The sequence below is a fragment of the Thermobia domestica genome, chromosome 3 (genome assembly GCF_964235325.1).
Source record: "Thermobia domestica chromosome 3, izTheDome1.hap1.1, whole genome shotgun sequence".
NCBI lineage: Eukaryota > Metazoa > Arthropoda > Insecta > Zygentoma > Lepismatidae > Thermobia > Thermobia domestica.
Window position 1 is genome coordinate 30,745,961 of NC_137456.1, and position 19,038 is coordinate 30,764,998.

Below are 19,038 nucleotides of genomic sequence, written 5' to 3' on the forward strand. Positions count from 1 at the left end.
ACTTTCTAAGAAATTGTGTCCCTCTCTTCTGATATATGTCAAATTTGAAACACTTGATGGGATCCTTGCATATGTTGGATCACCAACAAGCATTTCTGAAACTCAGGAATAAGAAACTTTCCTTACACCAGTTCGTTTGAACTAAATATTCGTTATACTGTTCCCATTGTTAGACCTAGTGTCTCACAAATCTTCGGCATTTTCACACACATATAGTCCGTGATGAAATTTTCAACGAATAACGTTGGCGTTATTTGATGCTGTTTTTGGACTTCCAGACCTCTGCTCATCTTTTAGACTCATTCAACCTACTTTGAGCTACCGCACCCAGTTCCTAGCAATGTTTTCTGTAAGAGCACAACCCCCACACATATCTTCCAATAGAGTATACATATTGGCTGCATAACGTCCAGTTGCGGTGAGGAATTTCACAATTACCAATTACTCTTCAACCAAAAATTTCTTGGCTCCGGGCAGTGCCATAAACATGTCTTCAGCGCTGTAACTCAGGTGCTGCCACCTTACTAAAGAAAACCTACATTACTTAGAGAGAAAGAATGGGATCTCCGACACGGCAGTTGCTTTCCTAAAATGAAAGAAAAACGGCGAATTTTAGAAACATACTTTTAGTGTCCACCTCGTACAGAAAGACAAGTTTAAAGTCGATTCATTTCAGAAGTTTCTTAAGACTACTGCAATTACAAATTGCTATATATTTGCAAATAACGTTATTCCGAGTAGATCACCCTGCCATATGAACTTCATTGTGTAATGATCCTCTTTGACCGTTACACTTTTCCTAAAGTGATGATTTAATGCAGCTATTATAGGACTTTTATATAGATAGTTTCCTTTTCTTTCCAATTCTCGACCCCTTTGACAGATTCAAAATAGTTGACAATTGGGCTAGTTTGCTCAAATGTAGACTATCGTATTGTCTGTCTTTGTTAGTCTATGGTTTGCGTCGTCGCTGTTTTGATTTTTTGTTTACTCGAGAGATGGCGCTAGTGTTCTGTATGCGTTTGTATTTTCTAATCTACGTTGAATATTTCCTTTTATAAATATACTAATTAATGTTTAATTTACAATCATAGTACCATTATTTTTTACATTAAATTTCATAATAGTTTGTGTTTAGTTAAATTGTACACTGCGCAATTTGCAGTAGCCAATCAGCGAACAGGAGAAGATTTCGAGAGCGCGTTTTACTTCCCTTCACACACACACACAAAAATGGTGTCTGAGTAGGTTACCTATAAATGACCGTCCGGTGCAAGCGATCTGAAAAATAGGAAAGAGCGACAATTCCTAAAGCATAATTTCGAAGCTTGGAATCGTGTTCGTAAGAATTGGTGTATTAAGATAAAACGACGCAATCAGGGATGTGATATATAGTTTCCTGTCGAGTTAGTTTAGTTCATCTTTTTCCTCTTCCCTTTCGAGTTTTGGACTGAAGATATCACTTTCTACAAGAACTGTCTAAACTGTCCACCAGCTATATTCTGCTACTACAATTGATTACATGGGTGTGATCTAGTGTCGTTTCTACAAGAACTGTCTAAACTGTCCACCAGCTATGTTCTGCCACTACAATTGATTACATGGGTGTGATCCAGCGTTGTTTCTGCGGTAATGAACCAAGTTTAATCTGGCTGGGACTTGTGAGTAACACTGAACATGTTGTTCTGTGAATAACGTTCAGGTAATCTCTTTCCATTTGTTGAAGTCTCTTACGACCTTCATTTATTATTATTAGATTAATATCAGAACATTTTGATATCAGTAGTTTTGTAAACTAAGTAGTTGAAGTGATTAAGCGTTGTTCTTCATGAATACGATTTAACCGTTTAATGAAACTCTAAGTACAGTTTAACAAATATTGTTTACGTTGTTTATGCGTTCATTGCATCGATTGCTTACGATGCTCATTCCATTGTGAAGTACTATGTATCCTACGGTTAACATGACGTTCTAAGGAAAAGGGAGCTCTCTATCCAGTAAGTCGACCCATGCGCGGACGGGGTAATCCGGTGTCAATGTTGTCTTTTCTCACGTTAGAATCACTAAGTAAGCAAGCAGTTGAATACAATGTCTATCCTGTAGTTAATTCTAGCATGTTTACTGATACGAAAGAAATTAAGTTTAATGACAGTTAGCTTAGGTTCGACCCCGACGCGGGTACTCCGTAATGTTTACCTTACAACCAGTTAATCTAGCGTAGTAACGCATCTCAAGCTTGTTGTGCAATTAAGAGCTATTTCGATTAATCCTTGATACATTCCTGTTTACATACTATTATAAGGTACTGAACAATTAGATTATGTTTAAAGTTCAGTTGAGCGCGTCAGAGATGGTGGGCACTTGCCAATATTTTTTTCTTTTTCTTCTCACTACCATGAAACGAGGTGTGGTGGTGTTAGAGGTAATATTAAGGTGTCGCTGGCTAAAGTACTACCTCCTGTAATTATTTCTTCTTCTAATGCGTTATGTTTTTCGCCGCTGTTCTCAAGGTTAAGCCGAATCGAGGAGTGGCGCCCTCTTTAGTAACTGTTGGTTGCGGGTAGTAAAAATGAGTGGAAATGTTATGTACTCTAGGAGGGGGAGTTCTTAACTCAGTTGCGCGAGAAGGTTCTCTGTAAATGATATATTTCCTCTTAGTTGTAATGAACCTCTCTTGTACTTTGTCTTTTTATGCGTCAGTGTTCTGACCGAAGTTAATTATTGAGTAATGTGTACACCTTAATTGATGTGAACAGTTACATTCAGTGTATCGTCAGTGACAACAAATACTATGAAGTAACTATTAGTCATTTGACTGCACGGTATGTTAAGATCGCTCTACGATATTTATGTAATGTTTAAATACATAGGTTATGTTTGATGTGCAATTATTCGAGGTTGAAGTTATCCATATACATACGAAATTTAACAAATGCTAACATTACATCAGCTAATTTGGAGACTGTTTGCTGTTCACGAAAGTAAGATTGAAATAAAAGTTAACTATATATGTGTATGTATTTTCCTATAGACAAAATTTACGATTCAATACGTTTTTCCTCCTCGCTGGCAATGATACCATTATTGAGGAAGAGTCTCGAGTTTTGTTGTGTTTCTGCGTACTGGTCCATAGTAATAAATTAGGAAGGAGAATAATTAACGGCGATTTAAAAATATAATTTATTTCGAAAATCGTTAGCGCATTTCGAGTTTGGCTCTCCAGCCACAGGATTTAAGATGACGTAAACCGTTACGTGACAATTGTGTATAGTTATGCTTTATAAACGTAATTCAATTTTGACCTAACTGTTAATTATACCGGTATGATTTTTCAGTGATTCAACTGTGAGAAAATTACGCAGCCCGTAGCCAGCAACCAGCTTGATTTCTTAGTGAGGGCAGAAATTAATATTGACAGGGCAACAACACAATGAACAGGGCAACAACACAACGAACAGGGCAACGACACAACGAACTATCCCTGACATCTTATCTATCGAAGAATGATCTACAGAAATGTATTAGTGGAACTTAGTTTTCCTTCCATTGTTCTTCCACTTCCATCTCATACCCAAGGAGCTGGAATATATATTAAATCACCGTCTCCATAAGTTTCTTCAGAAGTGTGTGATGTCTTAGCGGAAGATGTATTTATCAGAGCAACAACTTTGAAAAATTAAATTATGCCGGCTTTCGAAACAAAATTTCAACAGGAACCAAAAACGTAAGTTAATAGTGTCCACAGGTAGGATGATTTGAATAGGTTCGAGTAGAACTTGATTTGCAGCAACCCTTTCATGTTGAGTTCAGGGTTGTTCTGGAAACTAGTAAAGAGCTGGTTAGTTTTAAAGTTATTCCATAAGTATGCATAATGTTTAAATACAGAATATAATTGAATATTATTTCAATGAAGTGTTTTAGAAATTTTCATAGTGAGTGACATATTTCATAATTTTAAAAGTTATTCTTCCAAGGAATAAAAATATTTTTTAAAGGATCTCAACCTTTTGGCTCCAACCTGCTCAAGATGCTTTCCACAATTGTTCATAGGTGGCCCTAACAAATAAATGTTTATTACTTGAATACATTTTAGTTTTCGTTACTCTTATCTTGCATTAAATGAAACAATATTATATAATAGAAAATTTCCTATCGAGCTTTAAAAATGAATTATGATATTGTGTAGCTCAGTGTTGATTGGAAATAGTTGAATATTGACTTCAGCAACATAATGAACGCTTACAATATACTTATAAGAAAATGCATTTTGTTACTATTAGATTTTCCCATAAATATCATTTTCAAACACATTTTTGAATGAGCGCGATTAGAGTTTCAACAAACGAAGCCTCTAACCGCCTTATTGTAGAAATATTCATGTCAGAGTGCAAGCAAAATCTCGAAGAGGTGCTTGAAGTAAATTTCAACAATACTATATTACTGAGTAGGGGGAGGTTATGAATAATTTTACATGATTTTCAGAAGTTTAGAAATTTCTTATACTGACACATTCAATTATCACGTTCTTCATACATAATGAGTGCACTGAGAAAAATAAATGGTAACCTAGTGGGGGTTAATGGACAATTTAGCTGCTAGAACCAGTTAATAATTTGTAACAACCCTTCTGAAACTAAAAAGGTTAATTTTACGAGGTCGCCGGTAATCAATCAAGAAAGGTTACTAGAAAATGTGTAGAAACAATCCAGTGTTTGGTTGCTATTAACCTATAAAATAGGTTAGAAGAAGGTAACCAATTCAAGAAGGTTAATTTAATTTAAAACACTGTGTTGTTATCAACCGATTTTCACACAAGGCAAATTTAACCCTCCGAAACTTGTTTACTGGTAACACTGCATTACTAGAAGTACAAACAGCAAGGTCGCCATTTGCAATTTTAAGAACGAAAAGTTTTAAGAAGTATGAATACATCCGAAGGAATAGGAAAACAGTTATTAAAATATGGATTCTACATAAATTAATAGAGAAATGTGAAGGAAAGTTTATTTACGGAGGTTTATGCATATTCTGAGATTTAAATGAATAAAATGTTATGTGACATGTTTCTAGTACAAATATCCACACTAGATGGTAGCACTACTAATTATGTAATTGTCGTCAAATAATTCACACACTCGTAACAATAATTTTGTAATGTGTTCAGGAAACATAATGCGTTTTACGTTGCTTTACGGTACAAATATCAAAATCCTTTTACGTCTTTGCTCATAGGGAAGAGTATCACCCAAACAAATTCTCACTGTTAGTTGTTAAATACTTGTGCTATTGGTGGCTTATAAGGTTAGGGCGTTACGCTTTACCAAGTATCATCCCTGGTCCTCCAGGTTGCTCCACTAAGGTGGAAAAACGCAAGGTACAGTCACAAACCACTTCTGGTCGTATCAGAAGCTCATCACAAAGCTCTATTACGTCTGTGGCTTCCCGCTCTTCGATCAAGCAAAGTTATTCTAACCGCTTGCAATTCTCACCACCTGCAAAGAAAGCACACACTACACCAGATAGAGTGGACAACCCTACGGACATGGAAACAGATTCTACTGCGGCTCCAGCTTTGTCTCAATCAATTTACTCGTTTTTGTTGACCAATTTCGATTCACGCTTCTCGACTGAGAAACAAGTTGCTCTACAACTACGCAAGTACCTTCCTCGTGCCTCACTCAAAGAAATAGTCAAGACTAGGAACGGCTTTATTTTCAAAACAGAAGATGCAAACTTGCTCAGTACGATAAGGAACAAAGTACCTATAGATACCTTCGGCAAAGATGCTAAACTCACCAATCTCAATGCATCTCAACGCAAGCAAATACCACCACCTCGCCGTCCTCCTCTCCTTTCCGTGGTGATTCGCGGTGTTGATCCTTCTTATAGCGATGAAGAGATTCAGGAGGAACTAACATGCGAAGGACACACACTCCAGAAGGTTATACGAATTAGAAATGCTGCAGGCCCCACGTACATTGTTCGAGTAATAACACCTTCTCAAACCACCATTGATTCTCTTCTGACTAATGGGGCATACATTTATAACAGAAGACACAGAGTTGAACCTTCACGATCACCAGCACCCCTACCACTTCGATGCGAAAAATGCCAGACATATAATCAACACTCTACCGCAACATGCCCAAATACCACTATCTGCGGCTACTGTTCTGGCGATCACTCAACTCGTTCATGTCCCAATCTACAACAACCACCGAATTGCCACACTTGCCATGAACAACACCCGACATATAGTTACAAGTGCAAGGGCAAACCCGCCCCTACCGAAGCTCACCCTGAGTACGTGGCACCACTACGTATATATAACTATTCTACAGACGTTCCACATTCACTGGACTCTCCTATAACAGTGCGCAATATGCTTGCCTTTCTAACGCTTACTCTTCAAAATATTCAACCATTTCATCGTTCGCATGTCTTAAAGCAAATCACCCATGCAGCAAAAGAAATATTCCATGTTACATTTCATGCTTCTTATTCTGGTCAAAATGTCTATTTTCATACAGCACCTTTGGAAACTACTGTCTAACCTACTGATCATGGACATAGTCTTTATATTTCTTAATATTAGATCCATTCGTCAGAATAAAGCTTTATTCGAAGCGCTGTTACTGGAAGAAAGAGCGGCAGTGTTTATCCTTAACGAAACCTTTCTCACTCCATCCCTCACTTGTCATTTTTCTGGATATACACTAATTAGACAGGATAGCACCCTTCCTAGGAGGCGCGCAAATGGAGGAACAGCCGTCGGATTTTCTCCACGTATTCCATCACGTCGACACTTTTGTAGGCTGCCAGATTTTCCTGAATATCTCATCATTACTTTATACTTCCGTAATATAGCCATAACCGTTGCTACAGTTTATATCAGACCCGGAAAGCCTCTACCTACTGCATTCGTGCAACACATTTCCGATAATTATAAGAGATTCATAATTATGGCCGACTTCAACATGCACAGCAGATCAGAAAGAGACAGGTCTACATTTCAAACCTTTGTCACAACTCACACGACTGGTATCATTCATGATCTTCCAAAACCCACTAGGCCTGTATCACAAAGCACACCAGATATTGTCATTACTTCTGCTAATCTTGTTTCACAAATCCATATTGATGTTCTCGATCCATTAGGAAGTGACCATGTTCCGATCAAATTACAACTCAGTACTCGTCATACGTCTCAATCTACAGAATTTCAAAGAACTAGCCTCCGTTTTGACAAAGCCAACTGGGAACAATACAGAACATATCTCTCGGCAGCAGTAGAGCCTTTGCAACCTCCTACATCAGAGGACGAACTGTATCATGACATCCATACCATCACAACTTCAATCCAAGAAGCTAGTTCACTTTACATACCAGTAACTACATCAACGCCTTACCGACCAACATTGCCACCAGAATATCTCACATTTATCACTCGCTCTCGACAGTTTTATCGTGACTATCAAAGTACAAAAAATCCAGAATCACTCCGTCATCACCGGCAACTTCAGAGGATGGTCAAGAATTACATTCGTGCTTACAAGTTACGGTGTTGGGTTAAAACCTGTAATTCCCTCTCTGACGTCACTCATCCTAGCAAGTACTGGAAACGTTTTAATGCTCTGTGCGGTAAACATACTAAAACACCATATCCATTATTAAATGGTGACTTACCTATACAAACAGACTCCGCCAAAGCTGACGCTTTTGCTGATTTTCTCCAAGACATCTTGACACCACTCAGTTCCACATATTTATATAGACATCCAGCTGACACAGTCAATCCATCTTCTCCTTCATTACAACCTCATGCCCTTCATACTCTTCCGCAAAATGAACCTCTAACAGAGCCAATAACAGTTCAAGATATCAGCACAGTTGTTCGCAACAAAAGAAATAGTGCACCTGGCTTTGATACAATAACCTATCGCCATATAAAAGAAAGCCCGCTTATATTGCTTAATTTGTTGGCCACGATTTTTACTTTTATTCTGCGAACTGGCTATTTTCCTGTCACCTGGAAAACTTCTAAGACGTTAATGTTTCCAAAACCAAAGAAACCTCCTGCCAACTTATCATCCTACCGCCCAATTCAATTAACGTCTACTTTTAGTAAAATCCTAGAACGTATTCTAGTAAGACGACTACATGCATACATAGCAAGACGCCAGATACTTCCCATACACCAAGCAGGATTTCGCCCAGGTTATTCGATCAACGATCAACTACTTCGTTTAACCACCATGGTTACACAACACTATAACTCGGTCAAACCATCATGTCTTGTATTATTTGACCTCGAGAAAGCATTTGACAGGGTATGGCACATCGCACTTATATACAAATTAACTCATCTTCGATTTCCTGTTCCATATATAAGACTGATATACAACTTTTTAATCGGCCGTCTGTCATATGTGTCAATAAATAACTGCCTCTCACATCCTATTTTCCTTCACTGTGGAGTACCTCAAGGATCGGCTTTGTCACCACTCCTCTATCTTCTCTTTGTTGCCGATATGCCTCCACTTCCTGATAAAATTCACCTCTTTCAATATGCCGACGACACTGCCTTTCTTGCCCTAGGATCTACTATCCAATCCATCAACACTGCTCTACAGTTAGCAATTAACAATTTTCTTCGCTGGTGCGACAAATGGCAGCTAACGATCAACGCCACAAAAACGCAGGCAATTGTCTTCATTCCACCGAAGCGAACATCAAGAGTCAGAAGAAATCCTAACCACCTTTCACTACAAGTAGACCAAACTCCCATCCAGGCACGTTCAACTGTAACTTACTTGGGGCTCACATTCGATAAACATCTCACTTGGAAACAACATCTTCAAACAGTCACAACTAAAGCCTACAATAGACTTAACTTATTAAAAAGGCTCACCGGAACGTCCTGGGGACTAAAACCAAACACAATTCTGAACACATACAAGGCCTTTCTACGGCCTGTGCTGACTTACGGACACGTTGCATGGATTGCGGCTACCCGAAAAATTTATGAAAAGTTACTAGTGTTAGAACGACATGCTTTCCGCATTGCATATCGAGTCAAACTGCCTAGTCCCACAGCAGATTTGTACGACCGGATTCAGTTTCCTACACTTCAGTTTCATCTTGAAACTTTACGCCTGACATACATATGCTCTCGTTATAAAACCCAACACCCTTTACTTCTGAATACTATGCACCACTTAGCTCTCCATCCTTCTCCATCTCGATATTACCCCCCACCGCTATCGTTACTCTATACTCTGTACTGCTACACTCTACCCCCTGACGCATTAGACCAGGAGCTCCTCACAGACTATCAAGTTCATGATCATCTTCCACTCATATTTCCATCATTTGCACGCTGAATCCATCTGCTACCAACAGGGCCCCCATTATCTACGTCGAAACCTCGATAAGCCCATAGGCGAGAAGATATCTTCGTCTGTCTGACCAACACTTATAGTGTTGCGATGTGAAGACACACCTCGCCTCATTCTTCATGCTCATCATTTACACTCTGTATAAATACGATATGCCTTACCACTCGGTACCCATTCCTACTATCATATTTCTGCTGTTCCAGTTCTGTACAATAATAAATTAACTGCAATTCCTCGTTACTTTCCTACCAATGTTAAGGATCGGAAGGATCCTTAAGACCCTAAAAAATTATTATAATAAAGAACTTCTAGGAGACCGTCTCAAAATCCCTCAAATCGTCCATTTCCGTAATACTCTTCCCTAAGAGAGGGCGTAACCCTCTAAAAGGGTGCTAGTCATTATGACTAGCTATGAACGAATGAACGACGAAATTAGGGCGTTACAGATACTTTTCCAGAGGTTCTGCTTCTGAAGCGCCACCTACGTGAGAACGGTGACGATTTTTGAACAACCTTCCTACTCCCGATCCTGGACTTTTCTCTGCGTTTTTACAGGACACTGTTCATCAGACTTATCTCAGCCAAGGGTGTACAGTGTCACTGCATTAATAGGAGAACTGTCTTACCTGGACTACTATCCAAACGGGTAGTCCCACCTTGTCAGATCACTGCATTTCATCACATCACATACACAGCATCTGGGCATCTGCCCACTGGATAGGCTGCACTATGGCGGATCATGGCATGAAACCTGGTAAACGAACTAGCGGACGACATACGAACCTACCTACTGTTGTCGATGGACCATCTGTTTGTCCCACGAAGGTGGGGCCACGGAAGGGATCATCAAAGACACAAGCGAATGTTTCTGGCTCTCGCCAACGGAAAGATTCTCAGACCTTTTGCGCATCTGTCGAATCTTCTACATCAGTTCGGTCCAGGTCGCCTCAATCAAAGGCTAGCTATGCTGCCCGGGTTCAAGACTCACCGCCGAAGAAAAAACATCATACTGAATACCCGACCAATAGCGCCATGGATATAGAACCACCAGCAGATTCTACTCCTCCATCTGTTCAGCCATCTTTTTCCATCCTCCTCCGCAATTACGACACGAAGTTCTCCAATGAGAAATTTGTTGCACTCCAGCTAAGGAAGTATCTCCCACGTGCTGCCATCAAGGAAATTGTGCACACCAGAAATGGTTATATCTTTAAAACGTCTGACCCTGATCTATACACGACGATTCGAAACAAAGTGCCTATCGATACTTTCGGAGCACAAGCCGAAATCACCAATCTTACTACTTCGACACGCAAGCAACCCCCTCCACCACGGAGACCCTCGCTTCTTTCTGTAGTCATCCGCGGTGTCGACCCGTCTTACACAGACGAGGAAGTTCATGATGAACTAAAACTCGAAGGATACACCATTTCTAAGGTTCTTAGAATTCGCAACGATCGTGGGCCCACCTTCATGGTCCGTATCCTCACACTCCATCAAGAGACCATCGATGATTTGCTTGCTCATGGAGCTTTCATCTACAATCGCAAACATCGAGTGGAACCATCGCGTTCAATGGCACCATTACCAGTTCGATGCGAACGCTGCCAAGAATATAATACGCATAATACAGCTAATTGTAAGAACGACTTCAAATGCGGTTACTGTGCAGGACCACACTCAACTCGTTTATGCACTAATTTGCACCAACCAGCGAAATGCTCTACATGTCCAGACAGCCACCCTACTTATAGCTACAAATGTAAAGCAAAACCAGACCCAACGCCGCAACATCCAGAACTGGTTGTACCCTTGCGTACTACATCCCTTGTTACCACCCCTCCGCCCACTGTAGATACCCCAGTCACCATACAGCAACTGCTTACTTTTCTTACTCTTGCACTGCAAAATATCCATCCTTTCATCCGTCCACACATCTTACAGCAAATCACCCTTGCAGCTAAAACAACATTTCACATTCACTTCACAGCAACATATTCTGGAAATTCAGTGCATTTTCATGCATCTCCAACAACTCAAACCGGTTGAATTTAATTTCATCATGGCTCTAAACTTTCTTTATTTGAACATCCGATCCTTCACTAAAAACAAACTTTTGTTTCAAACGCTGCTACTCGAGGAACATATAACAGTCTTTCTCTTAAACGAAACATTCTTAACCAAAGCAACTCCATGTCGCCTACCGGGGTATACCATTTTACGTGCAGACAATCTACAGCCCGCACAGCGAGCTAATGGGGGCGTAGCGGTTGGTTTTCTCCCTTACTTGCCTTATCGTCAGTCCTATTGTGCTAATACAACATTACCCGAATATATCATAACCACTGTATATTTCAAATCTATTATCATTACCATAGCAACAGTCTACATCCGGCCTGGCCATCCCCTCCCCATACAATTTGTACAACATATTTCAAACACCTATCGCCACTATATCATCATGGCAGATTTTAATATGCACAGTCGCTCAGATCACGATCGAACCGATTTCTCTGCTTTTATCACCACACACACCACTGGAACCATTCATCAGTTACCAAAACCCACTCGGCCAATCTCTGACACAACACCGGACATCGTTATTACGTCCAGCAATCTAATCACTCATAGCACTGTTTCAGTACTTGATACCCTGGGAAGTGACCATGCTCCTGTTAAACTAACAATAAATCTTCACTCTTCTGCTTCCCCTCGTCCTCAATTGCCTTCACGCATCTGTTTTCGGTTTGATAAAGCTAACTGGAACTCCTATCGCTCTTACTAAACGCACTCAACATCTTTCATCGCCCACTTCCGAAGACGACCTCTACAGCACTGTCGATACACTCACTTCTACTATACAGGAAGCTAGCACTCTTTACATTCCTACCACCAAAAATATTCCATATCAACCTCGACTGCCACCACATTACCTGACTATGATCACACGTTCTCGCCAACTTTATCGAGATTATATTCGCACCCGAAATCCTGATGCCTTACATCATCATCAACAATTGCAGAGAACTGTGCACAACTACATCCGTGCCTATAAACTTCGCTGTTGGGTAAAAACCTGTAATAATCTGTCTACCACCTGTCATCCTACCAAATTTTGGAAAAAGTTCAACGCTTTATGCGGCAAGTTCACACAAACTCCCTACCCCATTCTGACCGGAAACTCCGCAGCTCACACAGATACGGAGAAAGCAAATGCATTTGCAAATCATCTGCAGAACATTTTTACGCCACCACCACCTGGAATTACACCCCATGTTGCAGACAACGCCGACACTTCTCCATTCTTGCAACCCAATACCATGCATGAACTCAGTATCGATCAACATGTTACTGCACCCATCACTGTTCAAGAGGTCACAGATACCATCAAATGTAAACGAAACACAGCGCCAGGATTCGATAATATCACCTATCGTCAGATCAGGGAGTGTCCACCTACACTACCCATCCTCATCGCCAATCTCTTCACCTTTATACTTCGTACAGGCTACTTTCCTATGCCTTGGAAAACATCTAAAACACTTATGTTTCCAAAGCCGCATAAGCCTCCTCATGAGATCTCTTCTTACAGGCCAATCCAACTCACAAGCACATTCAGTAAAATCTTTGAACGCATTCTCGTCAAACGCCTTCATATCTACCTTAACACAAGAAATCTCATTCCTCTCACTCAAGCAGGTTTCCGTCCTTCTTTCTCTATAAACGATCAACTTTTACGACTCACAAGCCTTATCACCACCCACTATAATAGAGTGAAACCATCATGTCTCGTCCTATTCGATCTCGAGAAAGCGTTCGATAAAGTGTGGCATCTCGGACTTATTCATAAACTAATCAGGCTCCAGCTTCCTACACCATACATCCGGCTAATCTTTAACTTTCTCTCAGGTCGTCTTACTTATGTTGCCATCAACGAACATCTATCTCATCCCATATTCTTACTATCCGGAGTTCCACAGGGTTCTGCCCTCTCCCCGCTGTTATACATTCTGTTTGTTGCTGACATGCCACGTCTCCCAGAACAAGTCTATTCTTTCCAGTACGCAGATGATACTGCATTTCTCGCTCTAGGAACATCCATCCAGCACATAAATAATATCCTACAAACAGCCATCACAGATTTCAGCTTTTGGTGCCAGACCTGGAAACTCACCATCAACGCTACAAAAACACAGGCTATCATCTTTATCCCACCAAAGAAAACAACTAAGGTTCGCCGCAATCGCCGTTGCCTATCTCTTCACGTGGACCAACTTCCATTACGGGCTACAAAGGCAGTCACCTACCTCGGGATCACATTCGACACACACCTTACCTGGATGCAACATCTTAAAACAGTTGTGACCAAAGCGCATAATCGTCTCAACTTACTTAAACGTCTCGTAGGAACGACATGGGGTCTCAAACCACACACAGTCATAAACACCTACAAAGTCTTTCTCCGTCCTAGTCTCACCTATGGTTTCACAGCTTGGATTGCAGCATCAGACAGATTCTACAACAAACTTCTTATTCTCGAACGTCATGCCCTCCGCATTGCATTTCGCATAAAATTACCTAGCGCCACACAAGACTTGTATCAACGCATTACTTTTCCTACCTTGCAGTACCATCTTGAATCCCTTCGACTCTCCTACATACGACGCCGATTTCAAACCCAACATCCACTACTTTTCGATACAATGCACTACATAGCCCTACATCCCACACCCACTCGGTATCATCACACGTCATTATCTCTTCTATTTACATTATACCATTACACGCTTCCTCCTGATGATCCCTCGCTCTTGCTTCTGAACGATTACGTCACTCATGTTCATTTACCTCTCATTTTTCCATCATTTCCTGCACAGTAATTCTCTCATACTAACTTGGGTTCATCATGTCTCTCATCATAGCCTAGAGTCCCCCTAGGCAAGAAGATAACTGCATTCGTCCACTAATATGTTCCTATGTGTTGTCCTGTGCTTGCACCTCATCTCATACTTCATCCTCATTAATTATATTACTCTACTACTACATTATTATCACATAGTATCTATTCTCTTGATTATGTTTATTGTGTATGTTACCTAACTAGTGTTTCTCATTTATTGTACCGTTGATCTTTGTTCAAGTTCATCTTTCATAACAGCTATGTATGTATGTTTATGTTGTCTATATGTATTTGTCTCTTTCTCCACCTAATGTTAAGGAACGCAAAGTTCCTTAAGTCCGTTACAGCCATGAAAGAAATTCAATAAAGCACTTAGACCAACCAGAGATCTCACAACCCTCAATCCTTTCACATCTCTTCCCTAAAAGAGGGCGTAACCCTCTCAAAGGTAGCTAGCCTCAGCTAGCAATGTAAAAAAAAAAAAATAGGGCGTTACCCTTTAAACGGGATGACCAAAACAAATACAAGTACATATTACCAATGAAAGTAAATTTAGGTAGTTATTATCTATTTTAGTATTGTATTGTTTGATGTGCTCGTGGCTGAGTGAATATTTGTTACTGTTACTTATTAAATAAGTTATACTTATCAAAATACACGGTTAGAACGTTGTCGCACCCTGTTTCGTTAACCGAGCAGTCGGTTATTCCAACATACTAACAAGGTTACCGGTTACAGGCTATGATTGATAGTGGTAACTACGTGATCGGTTAGCGTACCCCTGTGAGTTATTACACTGTAACCTAGCAATGTTAACCTGTAACGCAAGGTTACAATCACCTTCTCTCGTTAACCTTTTTGGCTTGGCTGCTGGGACACACGACTCTGTTGTCTATATATTGACAAACTAACTTGGTTATTGTCCACCTTTTTCTTGTTTACTAGTAACCTTTCTTTTTTTTCCGTGTGGGTAAGCCAATAACTGACGTTATCAGCAACGTTTCATAGTTTAATAATTATGTAGAGTCAAATATGTTAGCCCTCTATGTCGAAAGATTCCAGTGAAAAGAGTATTCGTTATTTACTCTTCCGTCTCCTTTACAACATCACCACATACACACTTCGGCTGTTATAATTTAGTATCCTTCTTGTGTTGATGTTGACTGTGGAAGTCAGCGAAATATTTCATAATATTTTCAAGTTTGCAACTCTTTAGCCTTATATAAATTTCATAACCATAGCCAATGACAGTAATTTTTAACGATACAAATAAACACATAGAATTAACATTAATATATAAGGGAGGTCCAAAAAATAGAAAATTTTAGGACCCCTTTGCGGTAGTGCGAAAAGTTGTGATTGTATGCAATTATACCTCTGCGAAATTTCAATACCTTAGGATATTATCTTCTCTTCTGGCAAGGTCTCTGAAGTTCAAACATTTCGCAAAAAATAGGAAAAATTTAAAATTTTGTAAATTTTCAATAGAATCGTAGGCCCTGTCGGGGTTGCACGGAAAAGTGGTACCTACATATAGGTATTATCTGTGCGAAATTTCAAAACCCTAGAATCACATCCTATGTTCTAACAGTGGGTGAAAAATTTTTAAAATTCGTTGAAAAGTTCAAAACATTTATCATTTTTTTATTTTTTAAGACTACATTTATCACAATAGCTTTCATGGTATTAGCCAAAAGTTGCGTTTACATATATTTAACAACTATAAAAAGTTTGAGAACTCTGGGATAATAAAGGAACAAGCATTTCTGACCGATCAAAGAACAGTGCGAGTTATGTGTAACGTTCCAGTCGATGTACAAGAAACGAGGAAAATTCAAAAGCATCTCAACTGAAAGTCAAATGGTCTTTTTTTAATTCTGAAAGTATGCCGCAATCAGCTCGTTTCATGGCGCATCGTTATCGCAGCAGGATGTGCAGTTCATAACAATAAATTCAATATTCTCAGAGGAAGAAGACGAAAACAAAATGAAGGAGAACGTCGATGCAAGTTCACGGTCTTTGCCTCGAACAGCATCGTCCCAAATGCGAATGAAGCTTACAAATACTGCCATTTTAAGTCAAAGGCTCGGTTTATCACTTCAACCCATTACTGCAATAGCCATAGTATTTTGCTCGACGTAGACCTAATCAGCGTTTCGGATACAACGTTAGTGGTTGACAAGAGCAAAATATCAAAAGAAAGACCTCGAACTATGAAAAAACTTAGAAGTGAGAGTTTGGGAACGGCATGTGGTCCTATTTTAGGTGTTTACTTTGATGGTCGACTTGATAAACACATTGTCAAGAGAAAAGCTTAGGGAGAAGTACTACCAGAGAACATTAATGAAAGAACATTATTCTCTTGTGAAGGAACCTTTTCGTATCTACGTTGGACACGTTACACCTACCTCTAGATCCAGTCTCGTTATTTCTGAAAATATTTTCAACTATATCAGAACAGTCGTGCTTGGAGGTCTTAACAGCGTTATTATGCTTGGTTGTGATGGAACACCAGTGAACACAGGAGTACATAATGAAGTACTGTGTCGCATTGAATTTAAGTTAGGCAGATCTGTTTAATCAAACGGCTATCTATTTGTATTTACATGATACTAGCTGAACCTGCGCTCTTTACACAGCGCATCATTCATATATGAACATGAATCTCCTTGTTATCTTCACATCTGTACATGTCCCTTTGCAGACATAACTGAAAGAAGTCTTGGTAAAAATCGGCAAGAGATATCGTAAAGGGGTGATTTTTTTCGATTACTTTTTCAATATCTCGTACCGTTTGCAAGATTTGAGCCTACTTCCAGTTTGAATTTTTAATTCATGTATGATCTGTATTTTCTTTCTTCTTGCATGTAGTATGTAATAAGCAAATACATAAACTAAAGTAACTCTATGGCCTATGGAATCCGGAGGTTCAATGCCGCGTCCATAAAAGCTCTCCACTGACTTCTATCCCTAGCCAACTGGATCCAGTTTATATATCCATTCCTATTTCTGCAAAATCCATCTCAATATTGTCCTCCTATCTGCGCCTACGTCTTCCTAATGGTCGTTTTCCGGCTGGTCCCCCAGTTAAGATTTTGAAAGCTTTCCTTCTTTCTTCCATCCTGGCTATATGACCTGCCCACCTGAGCCTCCTAGATTTGATGATCCTAACAATGTTGGATAAACCGTATAAATTATGTAGTTCCTCGTTATGAAGATTCCGCCATTCCCTACTCGCATTTCTCTTGGGCCCGAATATTCGTCTAAAGATCTTGTTCTCAAACACTTTCAATCTATGTTCTTCGTTCGAAGCAAGAGACCATATTTCTCAACCATACAGAAAAACAGGCATGGTTATCGTTTTATATATTTTAAAATAAGCTAATACTGTACACTACACATACAATCAATTATAATGTCTGAGATAAATGGTGTTCATTGGGCAAAACACTCCAAACAATAAAGATTCAACTTAGACTGGAGAAATGGTTATACTTCGTTTTTCATTATAATTTAAACATGAAACAAACACCTGAGAGATATGCAGCCCCTATATACAATTATATGGTGTTGGAATGAATAATAGGTAGGATATGATGCTTTATTTTTTTTAAAGTTCAACACTTCTAGTGTACCCGTAAAAATGTAATAAATAAATAATGTTCATGTTTTTTAAATAATGAGTTAGAACTGGACAATCTACGCAAAATTTCAATCGATCCGTGAATACGTCATATTTCCAGATCCTGTAGTTTCCGAGATCTCACTGTCGAAATGATTTGCCATAAACATATAAACGTCCACAAACGAATAGTTTAAACACAGAGATGGCAGCACAACTCATTTGCATTTTCTTCGGAGAATGGTTATTAAAATGCAGGGTCTTTGAACAATAATTTAAAAGTATAAACTTTGTGAAAAAGATCTCTTTAAGTAATTTGTTTAAAGTGCACCTTTATAAAAATATCTGTCTTTGTTATAAACGTGAAATCACAAATAACCGTATATCAAAGATTTGAAAGTGAAAGTTATAGATTGGAGCTCAGTCGCTCTTCGCCCTGAAGAGACGACGTTATCGTCTGCCGAAAACAATCGCTCTTCATAATCAGCTACTCTGCGACAGTTGCAGATATAGTCTCCCATACATAACAAAACAATAGTAACATCCAAGAAATCATCAGCACATCTTGATATATTCTTTATAAGATAATACTCATGGAGTCAGTGAATCCGGCCCGACACTTTATACATAACAACAAAATTACCGTGACCGTGACCGCTCTTAATAGTTATTGTAGTCTTTTAAAAGATAGATTGTAGTCATATAACTGGTAGCTGCAACCTCTGTTGACTTCGAGAAATAAATTTGTTTACAGTTTCCTAAGTTTTCATTTTTGTTAATAAACAAAAGATATTTTCTAAATCATTAAGTTGTAATTGCCATATGTTTCATGAATATAAGACGAAACAAACAAATTTTTGTAATATTTAATTGTCCCGTTAGCTACAATTAAGAGGTTGTAAAAGTAGTAAAACCGAAGTGAGGAAATTGCGAACAGAGATAATGTGATAGTGAAAATTATGTCTTTAAAAGATGATAACCTGTTTCCTATGAAGGGAGACGGTTATCTCTCGTATTTAGCATTTTTACCCAAGAACGATGTTATGAAGGTCAGAACGTACAGTTGACGTGTACATAAAATATTATGTAAGATTATCTCCTCCCATTCCCTGCCACAC